The following is a 10,447-nucleotide window of genomic DNA, read 5'->3' on the forward strand; positions in this document are numbered from 1 at the left end:
CTGTAACTAACGCAAACTTCTGGAACTCTAAAAATCCTACCAAAATAGGAAGTACTGGACAATTTCTTTATTGATCAGCAGCAAAACGAATCAAAGCAAAAACACGTTTCTGTTATTTATTGAATTTTTTCTCGTGAGCGTAAAGTTTCTGTTTTTCAGCAGAATCAAATCAACTATCATCATAGTTTATCCTATAGGTTCTACTTGGCACAAACACTAACTAAAAGATAAAAACACATCTAAACAGAAAGTAGATGCAAAATTTATTACTAAACAGGAACAAAAACAAAAAATACAAAGAAAAATTGGGTTGCCTCCCAACTAGCGCTATCGTTTAACGCCCCTAGCTAGGCATAAAAGCAAAGATAAATCTAACGAGTGCCATCTTTAGCACTTGATTCATAAGTAGCCCGTTTGTGATCTGTAGGGATTTCTGCCCTTTTAAAAATGGCTAAACCTTTAGGCAAAAATTCAAGAAATTTATTGGTAGCAAAATGTTCCTTAACGATAGAAGGACAATTGGGATGAACACTTATGGATTTGAGATTCGCGTCTCCCTTACTAGAAGATTCACCCTTATTTTTAGGAACATAAATAAACTTGGCGGTTTTTGTAGGGGGTTTTGGAGTGTTTTTCATGGAAGAAAACGCCGAACCTAAGTTGGTAATTATATCCTCAAGTTTACCAATTCTAGCAGAATCAAGATCTATTTTTTCATTACCTATAGGTTCTTTCTCTTTAAGATTTTTCAAGGTAACTCCAACCCTAGATCCATATTGGGTGATATGATTATGAATCTTTTTATCCAAATTTTCAATCAACTCAACAATGGCCATTTTATTTTCAATAATATCAAGCCATTGCATAATGTGTTCTAAAGTTAAAATAGTTCCATTGATCAAAAGAGGTGGAGGGCCAAACAAATCCAACATGGCATTATAAGCATCAAACGTATGGCTACTCATGAAATCACCTTCGGTAGCAATATCAAGAACACATCTATTCCAAGGAGTAATGCCTACATACAAATTGTGGAGAAGAACGGAAGTGGAAAACTTCCTAGAAGATTTATATTGGGCATTGCAAATTCTATGTCAAGCATCCTTTAAATTTTCTCTCTCCCTTTGCTTAAAATTGAGAATTTCTTGTTCGGGAGTGATAATAAGGATAGGAGGACTAGCCATAACGACGAGGAAAGAGAGCAAACACACGGGCAACGGAAAAAGGCAAGCGGAAAAGAGAGGAGGAGATTGGAAAAGAGAGGGCGAATAAAACGGCAAGGGTGAAGTGGGGGAGAGGAAAACGAGAGGCAAATGGCAAATAATGTAAATGTGAGGGAGATGGGTTTGTGATGGGTACTTGGTATGTCTTGACTTGAGCGAAGACCTCCCCGGCAACGGCGCCAGAAATCCTTCTTGCTAGTCTTGAGCTTGCGTTGGTTTTCCTCGAAGAGGAGAGGGTGATGCAGCAATAGTAGCGTAAGTATTTCCCTCAGTTTTTGAGAACCAAGGTATCAATCCAGTAGGAGGCTCCTCAAAAGTCCCACGCACCTACACAAACAAACTGAGAACTCGCAACCAACAAGATAAAGGGGTTGTCAATCCCTTCACGGCCACTTGCAAAAGTGAGATCTAATAAAGATAGTAAGATAAGATAAATATATTTTTGGTATTTTATAATATAGATGCAAAAAGTAAAGATGCAAATAAAAGTAGATTGGAAGCAAATATGATAAGAGATAGACCCGGGGGCCATAGGTTTCACTAGAGGCTTCTCTCAAGATAGCATAAGTATTACGGTGGGTGAACAAATTACTGTAGAGCAATTGATAGAAAAGCGAATAATTATGAGATTATCTAGGCATGATCATGTATATAGGCATCACATCCATAACAAGTAGACCGACTCCTGCCTGCATCTACTACTATTACTCCACACATCGACCGACTCCTGCCTGCATCTAGAGTATTAAGTTCATAAGAACAGAGTAACGCATTAAGCAAGATGACATGATGTAGATGGATAAACTCAAGCAAAATGATATAAACCCCATCTTGTTATCCTCGATGGCAACAATACAATACGTGCCTTGCAACCCTTTCTATCACTGGGTAAGGACACCGCAAGATTGAACCCAAAGCTAAGCACTTATCCCATGGCATGAAAGATCAATCTAGTAGGCCAAACCAAACTGATAATTCGAAGAGACTTGCAAAGATAACTCAATCATACATAAAAGAATTCAGAGAAGATTCAAATATTATTCATAGATAAACTTGATCATAAACCCACAATTCATCGGATCTCGACAAACACACCACAAAAAGAGTTTACATCGAATAGATATTCACAAGAGAGGAGGAGAACATTGTATTGAGATCCAAAAAGAGAGAAGAAGCCATCTAGCTAATAACTATGGACCCGTAGGTCTGTGGTAAACTACTCACAACTCATCATAGGGGCAAGGATGTTGATGTAGAAGCCCTCTGTGGTCGATCCCCCCTCCGGTAGAGTGCCGGCGAAGGCTCCAAGATGGGATCTCGCGGATACAGAAGGTTACGGTGGTGGATATTGTGTTTCGTCTGCCTCCTGGATGTTTTCGGGGTATGTAGGCTTATATAGGAGGAGGAAGTACGTCGGTGGACGCCCGAGTGGCCCACGAGACAGGGGGCATGCCCTACAGGGGGGCACACCCTCCTATCTCGTGGGAGCCTCGACTGCTTCTTGACTTTGCACTCCAAGTCCTCTGGATCACGTTCGTTCCAAAAATCACGCTCCCAAAGGTTTCATTCTGTTTGGACTCCGTTTGACATTCCTTTTCTTCGAAATACTGAAATAGGAAAAAAACAGCAATACGGGCTGGGCCTCCGGTTAGTAGGTTATTCCCAAAAATGATATGAATGTATAAAATAAAGCCCATAAACATCCAAAAGGGGTAATATAATAGCATGGAACAATCAAAAATTATAGATACGTTGGAGACGTATCAAGCATCCAAGAGACCATTGTATTGATAGTCAAGAGAGAGAGAGAGAGGAAGCCATCTAGCTGTTGAATAATTAGGCATTTTTCCATTATGTTTAATCTAGAAAAACAATAGGTAAAACATGATTAACATGATAGAGAGAACAATTGAGACATGCAATTGATTTGTGAAACTAGTCATGCAGTTGAGATAATAAGAAACGAGTAACATATCCATGTCGATCACTAGTAGCAGTAAACCAAATGCCAGCCCTGACAGAGAGGATAAGATGACGTATGAAACAACATTAGAAGATGCGACCGTGTCGTTCGTCATGTCGTCGAAGAGGTCATCGACGTTGGGGAAGAAGTCGTCATTGGGAAACTTGTCGTCGAGGATGTCGTCGTTCGCAGCCACGATGAAGAAATATCCAGCAGTCGTGTGGAGGCACTACCAAAAACCTAATCGCCCCTCTCCCATACCGGATCACAAGAAGCGGGGTTTTGGAGGCCTGCTGTCTCACTCCCCGGTGCATGCCGGGAAGCGAGATGGAAAGAGATAAGCGGCGCAATGCTTTGGAATGAGACAAAGAGTCGTTGTAATTTTTGAACAACAAAGGAGCGACCTCTTATATACGTGAGAAAAGTTGAAACGGAGCCTTCATTAGTAGAAGAGAAACCGATGCAATAAACACCATTAAACAGACACACTAAAAACCATTAAGGAGAGAAGAAACGAGCGCACTAAAACTCACACGAAGTGTTCAGTTTCTTCTCCCATTTATGCGTCAATTGTTTCAAGTTTCTTCTCGCGTGATAAAACAACGCATACACGTGGCATGGGTCAATTTTCCACACAACCTTATCATGCATGGATGGGCCACATGAGCATCTGGGATTTACTTCGAATTATTCGCAGAAAATATGAATTATTATATGGGCTATGCCCAATAATTCCAACAATCCCCCACCAGATCCAGAGGCACATATAATTTGCCTATGGTTTCAAAACATTGCTTATATACCGGTGTTTCAGTGGAGACTATAAAGTTGAACTTCCACCTAGAACTCCATGCTACACTCGTTCACAACTTGAACAGTGGACTACGCCTTGAACTGCAAGTTTTGTGCAAACAAGTTTCATGTAAAATCCTTGACCGATACTAGACCGCTGAAAACATTCCCACGGGTAGGAGCATATACGTCATACTCCGGGGCCTCTTCATGAGTTTATTAGAGAACATCGAACTCTCATAGACTGCGAGGTTCAACAGTCTAACTCATATAGGTGTGTTCTTTCTAGATGTTCTGTAGGACAACATCTTTGCCTACCCAAGCCATTCAGAACACATTAAGATAAATATCAGCCTACCATACATATTAGAAGAGAATTGCATCATAACGGAGTAGATTTTTACAAATTAAATATTCTCCTCTCATTTATTCAATAGCTTGTCTTGCCAATTCTAATTCACGGGATCTCCAATCACAAAGAATGGGTTACCACCATGAACAACTTATGTAGTGGGTCTCAATCCCATCTCCTTTGATGCATTGTCTATCACATTTCGTGATAAACCCTTTGTGAAGGGATCTTCCAGATTCTTCGATGTGTTTATATAGTCCAACGCTATAACTCTGGGGTTTCTCATGAACCTGACAGATTTCAGTCTCCTTCTCACGTGTCTTGATGACTTCTTATTATCCTTAGAACTGTTTACCTTGATGGTCACAGTTTCATTATCATAGTTCATTAGAATAGCTGGTATTGGTTTTTCAACTACCGACAAGTCCATCAAAAGTTCTCGAAGCCATTCTGCTTCAACTGTTGCCGTGTCTAACGCTGTGAGTTCTGCTTGCAAGACTTCCAGGAAATAGCAGCACCACCAAGTGTAAACACATAACCACTTGTGGCTTTAAGCTCATCAGCATCAGATATCCAATTCGCATCACTATAACCTTCAAGTACTCTTGGATACCCGGTATAGTGAAGTCCATAACTCGCAGTACCTTTCAGATAGCACATTATTCTCTCAAGTGCATGCCAATGAACATCTCCCGGGTTTGAAACAAACTGGCTTAGTTTACTCAAAGCAAACGAAATATCAGGCCTCGTAGCACTAGCTAAATACATAAGAAAGCAAATGATTTGAGAATATCTCAATTGATCCTTTGTTTCTCCTTCGTTCTTCCGAATAAAAACACTCGGATCATAAGGTGTTGAAGAAGGTTTGCAATCTGAATATCCAAAGCGATCCAGAACCTTCTCCACATAGTGAGACTGTAGCAGAGTGATCCCACCATCACCACCTCTTAAAAGCTTGATGTTCAAGATAACATCAGCTACTCCAAGGTCTTTCATCTAAAGTTTTGATTCAGAAAATCTTTCACTTCCTCAATGACTTTGAGATTTGTTCCAAATATAAGTATGTCGTCAACATACAAACATAATATAACTCCCTCGCCCCCACCATGGCGATAGTGCACACACTTGTCGGCTTCGTTTGCAACAAAGTCCGTAGATGTCAAAGTTCTTTCGAACTTCTCGTGCCATTGCTTAGGTTCTTGTCTCAAACCATACAAAGATTTCAACAATTTACACACCTTTCCTTCATGACCATATACTACAAAACCATTGGGTTGTTCCATGTAAATTTCCTCCTCCAACTCTCCATTTAGGAAAGCTGTCTTAACGTCCACTTGATGAACGAGAAGATTATGTGAGGCAGCCAATGAGAGTAGTACTCGAATAGTGGTCAATCTAGCCACGGGCACATAAGTATCAAAGAAATCTTCACCTTCTTTTTGGGTATATCCCTTGGCTACAAGCCGCGCCTTGTACTTTTCAATTGTACCATCGGGCCTAAGCTTTTTCTTAAACACCCACTTACACCCTACAGGTTTACACCCATAAAGACGATCTATGACCTCCCATGTCCTGTTAGCCATGATGGAATCCATCTCACTATGCACATCTTCTTTCTAGTAGTCAGCATCAGGAGATGAATAAGCTTCTGAAATAGAAGTGGGAGTATCATTCACGAGATACACAATGAAATCTTCACCAAATGACTTTCTGGTCCTTTGTCTCTTGCCCCTTCTAGGAGCTTCATTGTCATCATCCTCAGGAATATCTGTGTGTTTCTTCTCGGAATGTTCCAATGGAACAATAGGTCCAGGAGTTGTCTTTGACCTCTGTCTAGATGAGCTAGGCATATCCTTTATAGGGAAAATATCCTCAATGAAAGTCGCATCATTCAACTCCATGATTGTACCAACATTCATGTCAAGTATCTCAGATTTCACCACTAGAAATCTATAGCCAATGCTATGGAAAGCATAACCCAGGAAAACACAATCAATTGTTTTTGGTCCAAGCTTACGCTTCTTGGTAATTGGCATGTTGACTTTAGCCAAACAACCCCAAGTTTGTAAGTGGGAGAGTTTAAGCCTTTTCCTTCCCCATTCCTCGAATGGGGTAATCTCTTTATTCTTCGTGGGAACTCTATTTAGGACATGACTTGCAGTCATCCAAACCTCCCCCGCCATTCCTTGGAAAGTCCCGTTGTGTCTAACATGGCATTAACCAAATCAGTTAGAGTGCGGTTCTTTCGTTCGGCAACCCCATTTGACTAGGGAGAATAGGGAGGCGTCCTCTCATGGATTATACCATATTCCTCATAGAATAAATTGAGCCCATTTGAAAAATACTCTCCACCGCGGTCTGACCTAAACCTTTTGATCTTTCGATCGAGTTGATTCTCTGCTTTGAATTTGTAGATTTTAAAGTAGTGCAAAGCCCCATCTTTTGTTTTCAACTGATATATCATGCAATATCTAGTAGAGTCATCAATTAGAGTCATGAAGTATATTTTTCCACCTTTTGTCAACACACCATTCATCTCACAAATATCTGAATGTATGAGTTCAAGTGGTGCCAAATTCCTCGCTTCAGCAGTCGTATGAGACTTGCGAGGTTGCTTTGCTTGCACACATACTTGGCACTTATAACCTTTGACAATTGTAAATTTCGGGATTAAACTCAAATTTGCTAGCCGCGTCATGCAATCAAAGTTAATATGACAAAGTCGTGGATGCCAAACATTTGATTCAGTTTCACTACAAACATGATTAATAACTTTAGTGCAAAAGTCTGACAAAGATAAGCGGAACAAGCCTCCGCTCTCATAGCCATTTCCAACAAATTGTCCACACTTGGACACTACAACCTTATAGGACTCAAACACCAACTTATAGCCATCTCGACACAAATGAGATCCGCTAACAAGATTTTTATTTGTAGCAGGGACATGTTGCACGCTCTTTAGCCGCACGATCTTTCCCGAAGTAAACTTCAGTTCGACCGTACCAACACCATGAATAGAAGTATGTGTCCCGTTTCCCATCAGCACGGGTGTAGTTCTTGCGACCTGATAAGAAGAAAACATGTTTATGTCAGAACACACATGTACATTGGCACCGGTGTCAATCCACCAATCAGGAGAATGACATACTGAAAGAATGGTAGGAAATTTACCATACCCGACATCTTTCATCTCAACATCGCCAAAAACAACATTAGCGGTCTTGCCATTGTTCTCGTTCTGACGCATGTCCCAGCGGTCCTTGCAGGATTAAGCCCAATGTTCTTCACTGCCACATACATGGCACTTTCCTTTCTTCTTATAAGTCTCCTTCTTCTTCTTGAAGTTGACAGGTTGTTGTGGGGCTTTGTACTTGATGTCAAACTTTCCTTTGCCCGCATAGTTGTTTTTGTTCTTGGGTTTGTGAGGTTGGAAATTTTTCTTCTGTACCAAATTGGCTCTAGAATTCCCCTCATGAATTCGAGCACGTGTATCTTTTGCCCTCGCCTTTTATTCCACATCAAGAGTGCCAATAAGATTGACAACAGTAAACTCTTGCCTCTTGTTGTTCAAAGAGGTAGCAAAATTCCTCCACGAAGGTGGAAGCTTGGCAATGATGCCCCCGGCAATGAATTTGTCTGGTAACACACAATTCAGATGCTCAAGTTCTTTAGTGAGCGACTGAATCTCATGAGCCTGCTCAACAACGGAGCGGTCATCAGTCATCTTGTAGTCATGATACGGTTCCATGATATACAACTCACTTCCTGCGTTCGCAACCCCAAACTTGGCCTCGAGGGCATCCCACATATCCTTACGGACCATGATGGTCATGAATGGATCGACGATCTTGTCGCCAAGAACACTCAGAACGGCACCTCTGAAGAGGGTGTCTGTTGTCTAGAAAGCTTGCTCCTGCTCGGTAGTCAGCTCTCCCTCTGGCTTGCCTTTAGAGGCATGAAAACAATTCATGGTGGTAAGCCAAAGAACTGCCATTGCACACCACCTCTTATAGTTGACACCTTCAAACGGTGCGGGCTTGAGAGTTGTAGCAAAAGGAATAGGAGAAAATTGCCTACACATTTTAGGTTCTTGGATTGTTGAATAATTAGGCCTTTTTCCATTATGTTTAATCCAGAAAAACAATAGGTAAAACATGATTAACATGATAGAGAGAACAATTGAGACATGCAACTGATTTGCGAAACTAGTCATGCAGTTGAGATAATAAGAAACGAGTAACATATCCATATCGATCACTAGTAGCAGTAAACCAAATGCCAGCCCTGACAGAGAGGATAAGATGACGTACGAAACAGCAGCAGAAGATGCGACCATGTCGTTCGTCATGTCGTCGAAGAGGTCGTCGACGTCAGGGAAGAAGTCGTCGTTGGGGAACTCATCGTCGAGGATGTCGTCGTTCGCAGCCACGATGAAGAAAAATCAAGCAGTCATGCGGAGGCACTCAACAAAAACCTAATCGCCCCTCTCCCGTACTGGATCACAAGAGGCAGGGTTTCGGAGGCCTGCTGTCTCACTCCCCGATGCATGTGAGGAAGCGAGATGGGAAAGAGATAAGCGGCGCAATGCTTTGGAATGAGACGAAGAGTCATTGTAATTTTTGAATAACAGAGGAGCGACCTCTTATATATGTGAGAAAAGTTGAAACGGAGCCTTCATTAGTAGAAGAAAACCGATGCAATAAACACCATTAAAATGATGCACTAAAAACCATTAAGGAGAGAAGAAACGAGCGCACTAAAACTCACACGAAGTGTTCGGTTTCTTCTCTCATTTATGCGTCAATTGTTTCAAGTTTCTTCTCGCGTGATAAAACAACGCATACACGTGGCATGGGTCAATTTTCCACACAACCTTATCATGCATGGATGGGCCACATGAGCATCTGGGATTTACTTTGAATTATTGGCAGAAAATATGAATTATTATATGGGCTATGCCCAATAATTCCAACACTAGCTACTAACTACGGACCCATAGGTCTACAAAGAACTATTCAAGCATCATCGGAGAGGCACCAATGGAAGTGGTGAACCCCTCCATGATGGTGTCTAGATTGGATCTGGTGGTTCTAGACTCTGCGCCGGCTAGAATTGATTTTCTTCGACTCCCCTTGGGTTTCTGGAATATTAGGGTATTTATAGAGCAAAGAGGAGGTTCGGGGGGCACCCGAGGTTGGCACAACCCACGAGGGCGCTTGGGCCTCCTGGCGCGCCCTAGTGGGTGTTGCTCCCCTTGAGCCACCCCCAGGTGCTTCCTTGGCCCACTAGATGTCTTCTGGCCCCAAAAAACAATCCTCCAGGAGTTTCGTTGTGTTTGGACTCCGTTTGATATTGATTTCCTGTGATGTAAAAACATGCAGAAAACAGCAACTGACACTGGGCACTATGTCAATAGGTTAGTACAAAAAATAATATAAAATTATTATAAAATGATTGTAAAACATCCAAGAATGATAATATAACAACATGGAACAATAAAAAATTATAGATACGTTGGAGACGTATCACTGCGCGCCGCCGACCGCCATCCTCCACCACTCTCCACATCCATGTCAGCTGCTAGAAGACCGCTGCAGCCCTAGATCGACCGCGCCAACCAAGGCAGCAGCCCTGTCCCATCGCCGCTCAAGAAACCCTAAGCTGCCCCACCCGTGCCCCCGGACGGGACACTCCAGCCGCAAACGCCATCGGAATAGCCCACGATGGCACATCCCCACACCAACCTCCTCCAGCAACCGAGTCCACTAGAGATGGCTGGCCCACGCCGCCTCAGCCCGTGCCTCCTGCAAGCAGCCTGCCAAAGGAACCCCTGATCCAGATCTAGATCGCGCATCCCACGACCGCCTCCCTGCCCAGGCACACTCCACCCGAATCTGACGTGCAGCCGTCTGCACCTCTGCATCAGGGAGCCACCGCCCGGCCGCGCCACGTCGCCCCACACAGCCGCACTCCTCCGCTCAATGTAGTTGTCCCACACAGCCCACACCGCAAGGAGAGGAAAAGGGTCCCTCCACCCTGCACCACCGACGCCAGCCGGGCTTTGCCCGTCTACGCGAGCCAGCGGTGGCAAGGGAAGGAAAGAGGGCGAACGAGGAT

The sequence above is a fragment of the Triticum dicoccoides genome, chromosome 3B (genome assembly GCF_002162155.2).
Source record: "Triticum dicoccoides isolate Atlit2015 ecotype Zavitan chromosome 3B, WEW_v2.0, whole genome shotgun sequence".
Lineage (NCBI taxonomy): Eukaryota > Viridiplantae > Streptophyta > Magnoliopsida > Poales > Poaceae > Triticum > Triticum dicoccoides.